Genomic DNA, 15,181 nt, shown 5'->3' with positions numbered 1-15,181 from the left:
GGAAGACTTGGAAACCAGAGTGCTGAAACCTTTGTCATGTCCAGCTCATTCCTCAAACTTGTTTTGAATTCTCTCACGAGAGATACCTCCTATATCAGTTTAGTGACATGTAGTCGTCTTTCATACATAATCATATCATGTATCTTATCAACATTTTGCTTAGTGTTGGTTTAAGGTCTTCCTGAGCTTGGATAATCTTCGAGGCTACAGTACTAGTATCTCTTCCCGCCGTAACTCGGCTGTCCACCTCTTGACACTGACAACATAAGGAGCCTCATGCCCTACTGTTGACACCAGGTCCGCGTGAATGGCGGTTGCACTTTCAGTTGGAGATACCTGTTGATAGCCCGCCTAGTTTCTCAATTTTGAACTTTGATGCCTGCTGAGGTTGTATGCCTGGTTTTGTATTTGATTCAAATGCAACCCGTAAACATGGAACGAATTGTATTAAACACGTGCAAATTGTTGAGGGTGTACCTTACAGACTTCGTAGTAAGGCTCAGAACGTTCCAGCCATCATTCGTATGTCACAAGAAATGACACTTTTCAACGTTAACCATATGTGTGTGTGACGTTATCTCAGTTTGTTAACTCCAGCTGAACAGTTCGAAATATGATGTAAAAGGGACAATAGAACTTCCCCATTTAGATAACACAGAGTACGAGGAACACATCATGTGTTTACTTCGAGACGCGAGTAGCATATTTTGTTCTATTTAACAGTTAACAGTTGCATGTTTTGCAGGTTTTCACGAAGCGTGTGTTTTCTGATATAATCAGAGATTGCAGACATACAAATGAAAAGAGCCCAGCTGTCAGTGGTATAGACTTGTCAGAAAACAAGACACTTTAATTAAACAAAAAGGTTCAATGTTTATATTTGTATTTAGAGGAAGAAATCATAATCTAACACGTGATCTCTATCTCCGATCATTTCTTTACGGGGATCACACAGTCAATCTGCGACATCCTGAAAGCGCTACGTCATGAGGGTGTGAACTCCACGCTGTGATGGTGACTACAGTCGATAACCTTGGGGTCAGATCCCTGTCAAGGACAAACCTGCAAACATCTGTAACTGTGGCGAAGCCAACACAGTAGTCACGATGTTGTAACACGGTGTTCACATGGCCTGGGGCGGACCAAACTCAAACAAACAAATAATTATGCACTGCGTGGTGAAGCTCAAATGGTTTCTTTTAAAGCATTAAACTTAATATTTAATGAGGACTTAAAATCTTTGTCGATAGTAGTTGTACAAGTAATTGACTATTACACTAAGTTTGATGCATGTCTCAAGTAGACTAAGTGTTATTTTTTAGAAATGCTTCTACGCGAGAAGTAATAAATCTGTAACATATCTTTATTTAATAAAGATTTTGAATTCAAGGAGAATTCAAGGATATGCGTCGTATAGCTGGAATGTTGCTGAGTGCGGCGTTAAACAACAAACAGACAAAACGGTTATAGAGAAGATGAATGTTAGTATTGATGATAAAATATATACAATAATTAAGTTATTGTTACACAATGCTTCAAGGTGGGGTGTAATAAATCTGTAACATATCTTTATTTAATAACGATTTTGAATTCAAGTGAATTCAAAGATATGCGTCGTATAGCTGGAATGTTGCAGAGTGCGGTTATAGAAACAAACGGTTATAGAGAAGATGAAGGTAACTTTGTGGCACTTGCTGTTAGTATGGATGATAAAATATATACAATAATTAAGTTATTGTTACACAATGCTTCAAGACGAGGAGTAACATATCTGCTTTTTACATTTATTCTGCATGTTTTGGAAATAATTCTTAATCATTTTTGTATTTTTCTGATGTCATCGGCTGCATCTCCTTATTTCTGCTCACTTTGGCTTTCTATACTTATTTCCGTCTTGTATCTGCCATGTTTATATACCCATTGTTACCCGACAACACAGTTGTATTTATCATACTTAACAGCTGCTGGATGTATATTAAGCAGTTTGTGAAGGCAGGAACGCAGTTGGTCAATTTATCCGGTCACAAACAAAATTAGATTGTTTGCCAGCTGGATAGCCTGAAGTGTTTGGCTTATCTGTATCTTGTTTATATTGTTCACTTGTTTATTAAACGCTTCACGCTCGGCTGACGGTAATCCCGTTTCATTCCACTGCACAGGATCGGATCATGAAACTTTGATCAACTTGTTGATAGAGAAACCTGTTTGTGACGTCATGGTTCTGCGATCGATTGAGTATAAATATGACTGTATATTCATGTTATAACCATTCATCCAAGATGCGAGTGTTGCTGCAGCTAGCTATAGTATGTTTGTCCGTGGGGGTGGGGGAAAGTGCCTGTCCCCACCTAGAGGCTGGGCTGGAGAACTGGGGGGACACAACGTCCTGGACATCGGGGGTACTGCCTGTAGAAGATGACCAAGTTGTTATTCCATCAGGTAAACAGATTTTACATACATTACAGCAGTACATATGTCTATCTTTCTCAAACTCATGTCAAATATTTTGTCGCAGGTCGAATCCTTCACACCTTTCCATAACTAAAGTCAGTGTGATCCAGTGTACATATATCTCCTGATGGAAAGAGTGAGTGACTATGGTTTTACGCCGCTTTTAGCAATATTCCAGCAATATCACGGCGAGGGACGCCTGAAATGGGCTTCACACATTGTACCCTTGTCGGGAATCAAACCCGGGTCTTCGGCGTGACGAGCGAACGCTTTAACCACTAGGCTACCCGTCATCACGACACGGTGTGGCTTGGTGACTAGTTGATTCAAGGCCGGGATTGAGTGACACTGCATACACACCCTGTGTCTGATGTTGTCATGAAACATCTTCAAACATCTCAGCTTTGTACTTATTTATGACATAACATATAATCTACCACTTACTGTGAAAGATAATAATAGTACCTAGCCTAAAAGTTCTGTTTATTATTATGTATGTAAGATCTCTAGTCAAATTAATGACCGAGGCCTCACCACTTTCATGCGCAATGATCTAAACGCTCCCTATGGACGACTTTGTTCAATTTACGTCAAACGTGGACATCACTTTCCAAGAGGATGATTACTTTAAGGCAATATGTTACCATCAGACATAACATGCACTGCAAACATTCTCAGTGTGACGTGGCAATGGCAGTTGGAAACTCCCTTTTTAGTAATTCTATACCATTGCACTTGGGTAACGAGTATGACAAACCATTCACATAAATAGTGATATTAATTTGTAAATCATTTTCCATGGGACCTTATGACTTTGAACATTCCGCTGTAACTTCGTGGCACACACTATCTTAGTGATGCCTCAGTTACATCATCTAAAAAACAGTCAGCGAAAGTTTATCTGGTGCAACATTTTCCAATTAATAAATATCTTTTGTTTTACAGTTCACGTGTTAACAGAGAAAACTGATTGTTTAAACTATAACGATATCATTATTCAATCTGCTATCTCATTGCGGTGAATTAGATAACTTGCACGCAACTATAGTAATGTTTCAAGTCATTTTAGGGGCGGTGGGGGTAGTCTAGTAGTTAAAGCATTCGTTCGTCACGCCGAGGACTCCGGATCGATTTCCCACAAGGGTACAATGTGTGAAGCCCATTTCTGGTGCCCCCGGCCGTGATATTGCTGGAATGTTGCTAAATGCGCGTAAAACCATACTCACTCACTCACTCGCTCACTCACTCACTCACTCACTCACTCACTCAAAAAACTTATGAAAGTTTTGTCTTTTGTGTTGAATGTGTGTTTGTCTTATTTATTTTGACCATTGGGCATGTCAGGATACATACAGGGCGATATATCAAACCTCTTTTGTTTTACCGAAATGTATCGGGGGGAAAAGCGGCGTGCTTTGCACAAGTTAAATCACCCAGAGTTTTTTGTAAACAGTTATGCATTTGGTTCCAGGTAAGAAGCTCCTCCTGAACGTGTCCCCGCCCTGTCTGTCCTCCATCACCATCGAAGCAGGGGCAGCGTTAGTCTGGGGCGACGTGGACAACCTCAACGTCTGTGTCAGCTACATCCTCATCAGAGGCCGCCTCCAGATCGGCAGCGAGGACTGCAGGTTCACCAAGAAAACTCACATCAGACTTACAGGTCGGTTTTTTGCCGTAATAGTTGTTTATTATCTTTCAGGCATATGCTGTGAGGCACATTATACTTATAATCAACCCGTGAATCGATCGCGACCAGGGAACAAACCTTTTGCACAACGGTCGTTATCGTGTAGATTTTCGTCAGGTGTCTGCATGTTAAAACACACATCCAAGATTGTGAGAGCAATGTGTTTGCGACCTGTCTCTGATCGAGGAGACGTTTCTACTTTAGAGTTCTATGAACGTAGATAGGAAGAATTGTGTACATACCCTTCACACCAGTTTAACTCTATTTCTCGTGTAATGTTAGTAAACCCCTTGCTCTTATTTGTCAATGACAGTACAGACAAAGTACACAAGGTTCTAGTGAGCCACGGGAATACTAACAGGAGCTTTGTCCGCTAGTCATACAGCGTTTGCTGTTTGTGAAGCTTGGTACCTGTAAGCACATTTTGACAAGTTCTCGAACACCTGGACTCTCTTCTCATATGAGAGGATATGCCCAGGATTGTAACGTTGGAGAAGCGTCAGTGTGTTAGGGAAGTTAAGTCTTAGTCCGCCGGCTCTTATCTCGAGGATACAATCCCAAGCCCATCCAAAAGGATTTCCGCATGGTATAGATACCGACACATAAAGATCAAATATGTAAGGATATATAATATATAGCAAATGTCGAATATAAACATGACTGGTTTGCCCCCTAGCCTCCCCCCCCCCCCCCTCCACCCCATACAGAAGTAGAATCTCACGTTTTTTTAATTATCAAAGGTTGCTTCCTGTTACTAATTATCTCTATGTAACACAGCATGTCATTGCTCAAAGGCCATGTGGAATACAGCATGTCATTGTTATCCCTCCATATGGAATACAGCATGTCATTATTATCCCACCATATTGAATACAGCATGTCATTATTATCCCGCTTTCTAGAATACAGCATATGAATGTTATCCCGCCATATGGAATACAGCATGTCATTATTATCCCACCATAATGAATACATGCATGTCATTATTATCCCACCATAATGAATACAGCATGTCATTATTATCCCGCCTTCTGGAATACAGCATGTCATTGTTATCCCACCATATTGATTACAGCATGTCATTGTTATCCCTCCATATGAAATACAGCATATACTTGTTATCCCTCCATATTGAATACAGCATGTCATTGTTATCCCACCATACTGATTACAGCATGTCATTGTTATCCCACCATACTGATTACAGCATGTCATTGTTATCCCACCATATTGAATACAGCATGTCATTGTTATCCCACCATACTGATTACAGCATGTCATTGTTATCCCACCATATTGAATACAGCATGTCATTATTAACCCACCATATTGAATACAGCATGTCATTGTTATCCCACCATATTGAATACAACATGTCATTGTTATCCCTCCATATGGAATACATCATATAATTGTTATCCCACCATATTGAATACAGCATGTCATTGTTATCCCACCATACTGATTACAGCATGTCATTGTTATCCCACCATATTGAATACAGCATGTCATTGTTATCCCACCATACTGATTACAGCATGTCATTGTTATCCCACCATACTGATTACAGCATGTCATTGTTATCCCACCATATTGAATACAGCATGTCATTGTTATCCCACCATACTGATTACAGCATGTCATTGTTATCCCACCATATTGAATACAGCATGTCATTATTAACCCACCATATTGAATACAACATGTCATTGTTATCCCTCCATATGGAATACATCATATAATTGTTATCCCACCATATTGAATACAGCATGTCATTGTTATCCCACCATACTGGATACAGCATGTCATTGTTATCCACCATATTGAATACATCATGTCATTGTTATCCCTCGGTATTGAATACAGCATATAATTATTATCCCACCATACTGATTACAGCATGTCTTTGTTATCCCTCCATATTGAATACAGCATGTCATTATTATTCTGCTTTCTAGAATACAGCATATAATTGTTATCCCACCATATTGAATACAGCATGTCATTGTTATCCCACCATATTGAATACAGCATGTCATTATCATCCCACCATATTGAATACAACATGTCATTGTTATCCCTCCATATGGAATACAGCATGTCATTGCTATTCCACCATACTGAATACAGCATGTCATTGTTATCCCACCATACTGATTACAGCATGTCATTGTTATCCCACCATACTGATTACAGCATGTCATTGTTATCCCACCATATTGAATACAACATGTCATTGTTATCCCTCCATATGGAATACAGCATGTCATTGCTATTCCACCATACTGAATACAGCATGTCATTATTAACCCGCCTTCTGGAATACAGCATGTCATTGTTATCCCGCCATACATAGTGCCGATATCTACAACACAATAAGGCGGTCAATGCAAATGTATCGATGCATATCAATGGGAATGGATCGTGGGATGACTTCAAGAAAGAATTCTGAGATCTGCAACATTTCCCTTCCTCAGGCGAAAGTAACTCCACGCTGTCTGTTTCTGGCTTTGGGAGGAAGTTTATTGGCGTGGCTGCAGGAGGCACGATTGAGGTGCACGGAGAAGAGAAACCATCGTGGACGAAGTTGATCCAGACAGCTAAACCCGGCGCCTGTGACAGCCTCTTTGATTTCCAGGTGAGTTGGTGTTGTGTTCAGATACTTTCACACGGTGGTCACTGTTGAGATACCGATGACAGCCCCTTTAACTTACAGATGAGTCGATGTAGTGTTGAGATACCGGTGACAGCCCCTTTAACTTACAGGTGAGTCGATGTAGTGTTGAGATACCGGTGACAGCCCCTTTAACTTACAGGTGAGTCGATGTAGTGTTGAGATACCGGTGACAGCCCCTTTAACTTACAGGTGAGTCGATGTAGGGCTGAGATACCGATGGGAGCCCCTCCAACTTACAGGTGAGTCGATGTAGTGTTGAGATACCGGTGATGGCCCCTTTAACTTACAGTCGACTCAATGCAGTGTTGAGATACCGGTGACAGGCCCTTTAACTTACAGGTGAGTCGATGTAGTGCTGAGATACCGGTGACAGCCCCTTTAACTTACAGGTGAGTAGATTTAGTGCTAAGATACCCGTGACCGCCCTTTCAACTTACTTGTGAGTCGATGTTGTGCTGAGATACCCGTGACCGCCCTTTCAACTTACTTGTGAGTCGATGTTGTGCTGAGATAACCGTGACCACCCTTTCAACTTACTTGTGAGTCGATGTAGTGCTGAGATACCTGTGACCGCCCTTTCAACTTACTGGTGAGTCGATGTAGTGCTGAGATACCCGTGACCGCCCTTTCAACTTACTTGTGAGTCGATGTTGTGCTGAGATAACCGTGACCACCCTTTAAACTTACTTGTGAGTCGATGTAGTGCTGAGATACCCGTGACCGCCCTTTCAACTTACTTGTGAGTCGATGTAGTGCTGAGATACCCGTGACCGCCCTTTCAACTTACCTGTGAGTCGATGTAGTGCTGAGATACCCGTGACCGCCCTTTCAACTTACTTGTGAGGCGATGTAGAGCTGAGATACCCATGACAGCCCCCTTAGCTTACTGGTGAGTCGATGTAGTGCTTAGATACCCATGACAGCCCCCTTAGCTTACTGGTGAGTCGATGTAGTGCTGAGATACCTATGACAACCTCTTTAACTTACACGTGAGTTTTACGTTCCGTTCAGATACCTATGACAGCATATTTAACGTCAATCGATTTTGTGTTCCAATATCCAATACCGGTGACAGCCCCTTTAACTTACAGGTGAGTCGATGTAGTGCTGAGATACCCGTTTCACCGCCTTTACATTCCCCAAACAATACAGTTTTCAACAGTACCTAGTAATAAGGTTTTGAACAGACCCCATGGAAATACATTATCTGCAGTGGACCTTAATCTCGTTCACGATTGCAAAGTGTGTAGGATGTTGATTTGAGATTCCATTTATACCAATACCGTATCAGCAACAGATGGTTCACTCCGCTTTTGGCAGTCCCGGACATGCCTGCCAAATTGTTTCACGAAAAAGAATGCATAATATATCATTGACAGGAAGCACTTAACTCAATAATGATAACACTTGTTGCAACACAATGATCATAGATGTATGGGTCTATGGTTGGTATTATGGTATTGATATTACATGTACATTTCATTGAAAGTTTAATGCAGCCTCAGTTGAATTCCTTGAAGTATCTCTAGTGATTCGTCAAGACCTGTGTATGTCTCAGGTGGAATATAAAATTGGTAATATTTAAGAAAGAATAAAAAATATTTCCACTGTTACACATGGACATTGCTCTGTTGAGGTCATCGTGTATCGTGACGCTATCGCTGGCATTAATTCCAAAGATAACTACTATTCTTTATAATCATTCATCTTTTCATGTGATACTCATGTAACCTGATTGCACTTCAACACATTTGAAATAGTCATTGAAATATGAAGACCACTCTTACGGCGCAACGGCATATCTCCTTCTTAGTTCAGTAATGTTATCTTACAGAAAAGCGTGTTCCAGGCGGAGTCTGCCCGAGGCCTGTACGTGTCTGTGTTTAATGAGGACAGCTCTCTGTGGGACTTTGCCGTGTTCAGGACCGGGGAGGACATCGCTGACGAGGACCTCAAGTTCCAGGAATTTGTAGAAAGTCAGTTAATCAAGGATCATTATGATACGTTGTTGTTATAAGAGGTTGTTTAGAGCTGGGGGGGGGGGGGGGGGGGGGGGGGGGGTAGATGTAGATCTATACATAAAGATTCAGAGTGATAAAACACATTACTTAAAGCCTCTATGAGGAAGGGAATGACTTTAACTTTCCCTTCATGTCGAGCAATATTTCTGCGCTCTACCTTTGGTATCTACAATTTACAACATTTGAGGTGCAAATGAGGTTGCTCTTTCCACCAAGATTTGAAAGAGCGTCATACGACTTTTGCTCAGAAGTTGTTTGATCAAGGTTAAACCTAATGCCTCTGTAAAGCTTTTATAAAAAAATATTATGGTAGACATGTGGAGGACATTTCCAAATTTGACTCATCAGTGGCAAACATGATTCCCTATTTTATTCCTATTTCAACTTGTGCCCCATGTTCCCGTGTTTTATCAGGTGAACTTGTGACTTGTTTTTGCATGTGTTTGTGACGGGTGCCCCCGTGGTACAGGATACGCTTACCTTTTCGCAAACAACTGGTGTCGTCACTATTTGATGGTGATTCATGGACGCATGGCTATGATATAGTCGGAATTTCACCATCGACTCCGCTTTTGGCAGGGATTTTTTGTTATGTATATGGAAAGGATTTTGTCGATTTATACGACTTACATGTATTTACTGCTAGAACAAGTGATGTTTCCATATCAGACGTGATCCTAACTTGGTTTCGTTATCTATATTTATGACGAGTTGTCATGTTGTGATATGATTTCATAATACGAATTAGTTCTGCTTATTTTGCACTCACAGGTATTCCCCAAGACAAGATCCTGGCAGTCGCTCTTCAAGGTGAACTTGGTAGTGGGGACATGGCCGCTGTGTACGAAACACTGGAGACTGCTGGGGGTCTGACGTCATCAGCCATCAGGAACGTCACAGGCAGACAGGCTTACGCCTTTATCACAAGAACAGGTGATTCACAATTCATTGCTATTTCAGAAATGTTTGGAATACCGGATTACGAGTTACAAACACGCCATGTTTATCGCGTGGGCACATTAACATGTGCAGTGTGTGGTAAGTCTGACAGTGTTCCACAGTGATCCGAACGCGTGGATCAGTGCTCATGTTATCAACCACTGCTTTGTCTCGTTCAGATGATCTATATACTGCTGAGATATAGCTTGCATAATTCTGGGATAGTGCTGACATGTAGCTGGCATATTCCTATAATATAACTGAAATATAGCTGAGATATTGCTAGGATGTTGCTGAGATATAGCTGAGATATTCCTGGGATAAAGCTGGGATGTAGTTGATATATTGATTTGATATAGCTGACCAATAACTGGGATATAGCTGGGATATACCGGTAATATTGCTGGGATGCAGTCTTGGATATTGTTGGGATATTACTTGGATATTGCTAGATGTAAATGGGACGTTGCTTGGATATTGCTAGAAATTGCTGATATAGCTGGCATATTGCTGGGATATTGCTGGCTCTGGTGTAAAACACACTTACACTTACAAGGACTTGAAACACATACATGTTTATTCTTCGCCAGGCAATATTGGCACAACAGTCGAAAAATATGTTCCTAATCCCCGCGACAAGGACTTCGTAGAAACGGGCTACCTAGCCGTTGATTACAGTGGGTTCCAGTTCAGAGTCAACAGCAAGGTGTTCTCCAATCCGAAAATGAAGAGAGGTGTCAACTTTAAGGTCCTAACACACGAAGCTGCGTACCCTTGTCTCAAGCTCAACGCAGACGTTTCCAAGTGGAGTGCGGGGTAAATATTCTTCTCGTACATTTCCCGTGGCTCATTAAGCATCTTTTGTTTACCAAACATTTCAATTTCATTCAACACTTGTTCATATAATGACGGGGCAACGTGCATTCTATTTCTGTCTAAAAGCTGAGTAATAACATTGCTGGTGTATTGTCTAGGCGACAAGATCGTCATAGCATCCACCGACTTCGACTGGAGACAGGCTGAAGAAATGACCATCAAGAGTTGTCCTTCTTGTGCGGTCAACGAGATCTGTCTGACAGGTATGTAGAGCTGGGGGATTTGGGTTGCTGTCAATGTTTCCGTAGATCAACACGTTTCCTGTATTCAAAATCAACGAAAGACAATTACTTTCCTGAACATCTGTATAGAAATATGAACAGGATGTTATGTCCATACAATTATATGTTTTTTTATGTCCAAGTTTTATATCCACTAATTCTCCAACAGAGCCACTGAAATACATGCACTATGGGGAGGTAACTCTTGGTGTTGACGAGAGGGCGGAAGTGGGGCTGCTGAGTCGGAACATCCTCATAGAGGGCGTGATACCGGAAGACGGGTGCAGTGTCAACGAGCCGGAAGATCAGTACTTCTGTGACCTGTTTGGATTTGACACATTTGGAGGTCATATCAAGGTGAAAAAAACTTAAGTTAAATCATAAATCCTCCTTAGTAACGATATGAATAATGAAGTATGAGTATCGGACTGGATCCACAAATACTTAAGAATGTGCGTTGCCTTTACATGTGTGTCCACATTGAGTGAGACACCAGTTTGAGCAGTTGTCAGGGTAATGTGGAAGGGACGACCAAAAGAAACCCATGAGCAAGGATGTGGTGCTGAAAAACCAAGTGTTACAACAAGGACGAATCGGAGATTTAAATCCATGACCAGCATCACCAACTGCCACAAGTCATGTCATACCATACATGGTCACCCCAGGGTCCCTTGGTTCAGAGTCCATGTCCCCAATTTAACTATAGGTTAACGCTGTCTTACTGCTTCATGGTTAAATCTTCTGCTGCTTAACCAACACTTATGGAATATCACAACCTCAAAGAGTGACCTTCAGAAAATGTTGTGACCTTTATGCTATTATACTCATATGTAACCATGAACAGTATTTTGTGACGTCATATAACTCTTCGTTTTTTATTAAGGTTGTCAGAGGCTTCACAGCTGCTCACATCCAGGGCGTTGAACTCTACCACATGGGGCAGCAGCGATTTGTCGGTGAGTTGCAACAGGAGATTGGAAAATATGTTAGTTTTGAATTCGATGTTAACAGGATGTCTTAGCATAACTAAATTCTCTTCCTCAGGCACCTACCCACTCCACTTCCACATGTGCGACGACGTGGACGGCAACTGGTTCCGTCACAACTCCATCCACCACTCTCTGACGAGATGCGTCACTGTCCACGGCTCAGATGGAGCTGAGGTTAGTGAAGTGTTGAGCTATCTGTATTCACTGCGTCTGCTGATCTTGTCTTCTGGAAAACATTAGGTTTCTCCCCTAACACCGAAGTGTACTCATTTATGACGGTGTGGCAGAATGCTCTATGACACTGACTCAGGCTATTCTGGAACATGACAGTGAAAGGAAGATTGATAAGATTACTTTGATATTTACCAAATTTCACTTTCATTTGTGTCAAGTACCACAGTGATAATTATATAATAACTCTTACAGTTGCACTGACCTTGAGTTGATTCAAACGTAAGACACCTTGGTCTAATCATTATGCCGGTTAATCCCAACTATCCGTTATGAGGAGTTTGTATCTCATTTATAAGTTTAGCGTATTTTCTTCTGACAGATATACATTCATATAGAAACACGTTTACACCATGTGTCTAACTTTATTGTAACACCAGGTGTCTCAAAAAACGGGGGCAGGACAATTGCCACCCAACAACTGCCACCCAGACAAATGCCAACCGGGTAATTGCAACCTTGGACAATTGCCACTAGGACTATTACCATCCATCAAAACAATTTCAACATGTTTATGATTCCTTTATTCGGTTAATTATACCAAAAAACCTTAACAATGGAGGTCAAATATTCCAGTAAAACTTCAACTGTCACAAGTACAACAGATATACTAATATGGTCTTACACACCAACGTTACAGATGGCTAATTCATAATCGAGCATGAGAGTCTCGGGGACACAATCACGGAGTTGTTTCATTTGATAGAACAATTCTCTCTTGCTGGGCTTCTTGCTTGTTTGTCATCAGAACACAGGGGTTAAGGCAGGAGGTGGTGAATAGTCGGTAGTAGAGATAGTGGATAGTCTTGAATGTGCCATCCGCAAACCAGTGGGGTCACCTCGCCAAGAGATCATTAATATAAACAAAATAATTTTGATTGGAAAAGTCCTACTAGTTAGCAGTTTACTGGATGGAAGTTGGTTGCAGGTGGCAATTGTCTGGGTGGCAATTGTCCTCTGTGCCAACTGTCCGGGTGCGTGGCGGCAATTGTCTGGGTGGCAATTGTACTCTGTGCCAACTGTCCAGGTGGGTGGCGGCAATTGTCTGGGTGGCAATTGTCCTAGACCCATCAGAACGTATTCGCACTACATGTCGTACCATGTGGTGTCTCCAAGAGAGTCAGGTTTTAACTTTCTTAATACCAGGTGTCTCACAATGTGTGCTACCTCCACCGCGGGCACGGCTTCTTCCTGGAGGACAGCGCGGAGCAGAGGAACGTCTTCGACAGCAACCTGTGTATCGGCACCATGCATGGCACCCACATCATGTCCGACATGAAGAAGGAATGGTGCAATTCTACCATGAAGGAATTCTGCGAGTAAGAATAACCCCCCACGCCTTGATAGTTCAAGTGCAATCAATTGCAATATACTAGTACATTTATAACTGCCACATTGTCTTTGTTGTTTATATTTTGCGGAAAGGAGACAATGATATCATTTCCAGCATTTTGCCAATCATAGAATTATTGCGAGGTAAACTGATACACTGACTGTGTTCCCAGTGCTCTCTCCTCCTACTGGATCACACACCCCAACAACACCTTCATCAACAACGTGGCCGCCGGCTCAGATGTAAGTGGACAAGCGTTACTATAATTACAGAATCAATGAAACGTCATGTTTATGTCAACTTCTATGTTTCTGGGCTGTTCAAATCATCTCTATACGGTTTGATTGTTAGTTCTGTGTGAGGGAGTCGGCTCCATGAGGGTGGAGACCTCGATTTAACGCAGGTCGTTAACCTTCAGTACATTTCCGCTGTCAGAGCATGAATCAGCACGAGTCTGAGGATCGAAACCACGACCGGCAAATGTCTGCCCGGACACGGGATGTTATTCTTCAGTCAGTTGCAGTGCCTTCGAGTACTGGAACAACGATTTAGTAGTCATTACTTTGTCTCATGACTTATTAATTTCAACTTCTTTCTTTTGTTAATGCGACGTCTTAGTACAGTTTGGAGCAAGTAAAGGATAAAAAAAAAGTTGAAATCTATATAGTCAATAAGGTCTTGATTGATACTACAGATTCGAAAATGTCACTTGTCACCTTGTGGTTATGCTCACATCGGATTTTTGTCGACTTGCATCCATTTCTAGAAAGCCGCGCCCAAGATGTTTGAATCACACACTCAGTGATACAGATAATATAACTTTTTGATTTCCAGAATGTAGGATTCTGGATACTAGCATCTAAATTCCCCCTTGGTCCCTCCCGACAACGCCAGGCAGAGAGAGGGCTAGTGCCCATGTTGCATGCCATGCAGACAAAGGTCAAGGAATTCAGAAACAACACGGCTCACTCTAACGCCCAGGTTAGTGGCACCTCTACATAGTGTACCGTGGGAGAGTGCTATACTAGTATTTATTACTAACAAGTGTGTTAATCTGTTGAATATGACTTATGCTAGCGAATGCGTTTATATGGCCTAAGTGTCGTGCTGTGTATACTACATGTTACATGCACTTGAATGTGGCGCATATTACATGTAACAAGTACCCAATAATGTTACATGTAGTCAGACATGGATCCGATTAAGGGGCGGAACTTAGTCAACTGGGCCACCCGTGCCGCCTGTCATGACTAGATAGGGCTAAAACTATATGCACACCTTGTTAAAGGTGTCGTTGCCATTGGAAGAGAAACGAATATCAATGTGTTTATAGAACTGGGCGTTTCTTAAGGTTTTATAATGTGAAGAACGTGTATATTCAAAATGCACTAAATGTTTAAGACTGCTAAGGGGTTAACTATGATATGCTGTTTAGTTCAATTGATTGACAAGTTGCCACCCCACGGAAACTGTAAAATTATTTTATATGGCGTGGTAATAACCTGACATGCCATCTGTTCAACAGAGATCACTACGAATCGATCACCGTATTTCTCACGGAGAGAAAAAAGACGGTGTTTTTGTCCCCGAGAATGGAGTATTCGGTGCCACAATATCACACACGCCAAGGGATCCCCCAACAGCGACCAAAGGATCACTTGACAAATCCTATCTCTTTGGGTGAGAGTTATTGCCTTCTTAGTCAACCGTTATGCGCGTGGTTGTGAATGGCATGATATTTCCCTTAATGTTTTCA

The 15,181-nt window shown here is 41.7% G+C and overlaps 1 pseudogene; it reads left to right on the top strand.

Annotated features, from left to right (window-relative positions):
- The first annotated feature begins 2,279 nt into the window (after positions 1-2,279).
- LOC139477702 (cell surface hyaluronidase CEMIP2-like) overlaps positions 2,280-15,181 on the top strand; it is a 34,586-nt pseudogene continuing 21,684 nt past the window's right edge.

The sequence above is a fragment of the Haliotis cracherodii genome, unplaced genomic scaffold (genome assembly GCF_022045235.1).
Source record: "Haliotis cracherodii isolate W230 unplaced genomic scaffold, xgHalCrac1.p SCAF_34, whole genome shotgun sequence".
In the NCBI taxonomy this organism is placed as follows: domain Eukaryota; kingdom Metazoa; phylum Mollusca; class Gastropoda; order Lepetellida; family Haliotidae; genus Haliotis; species Haliotis cracherodii.
This window is presented reverse-complemented; position numbering and strand designations above follow the sequence as displayed.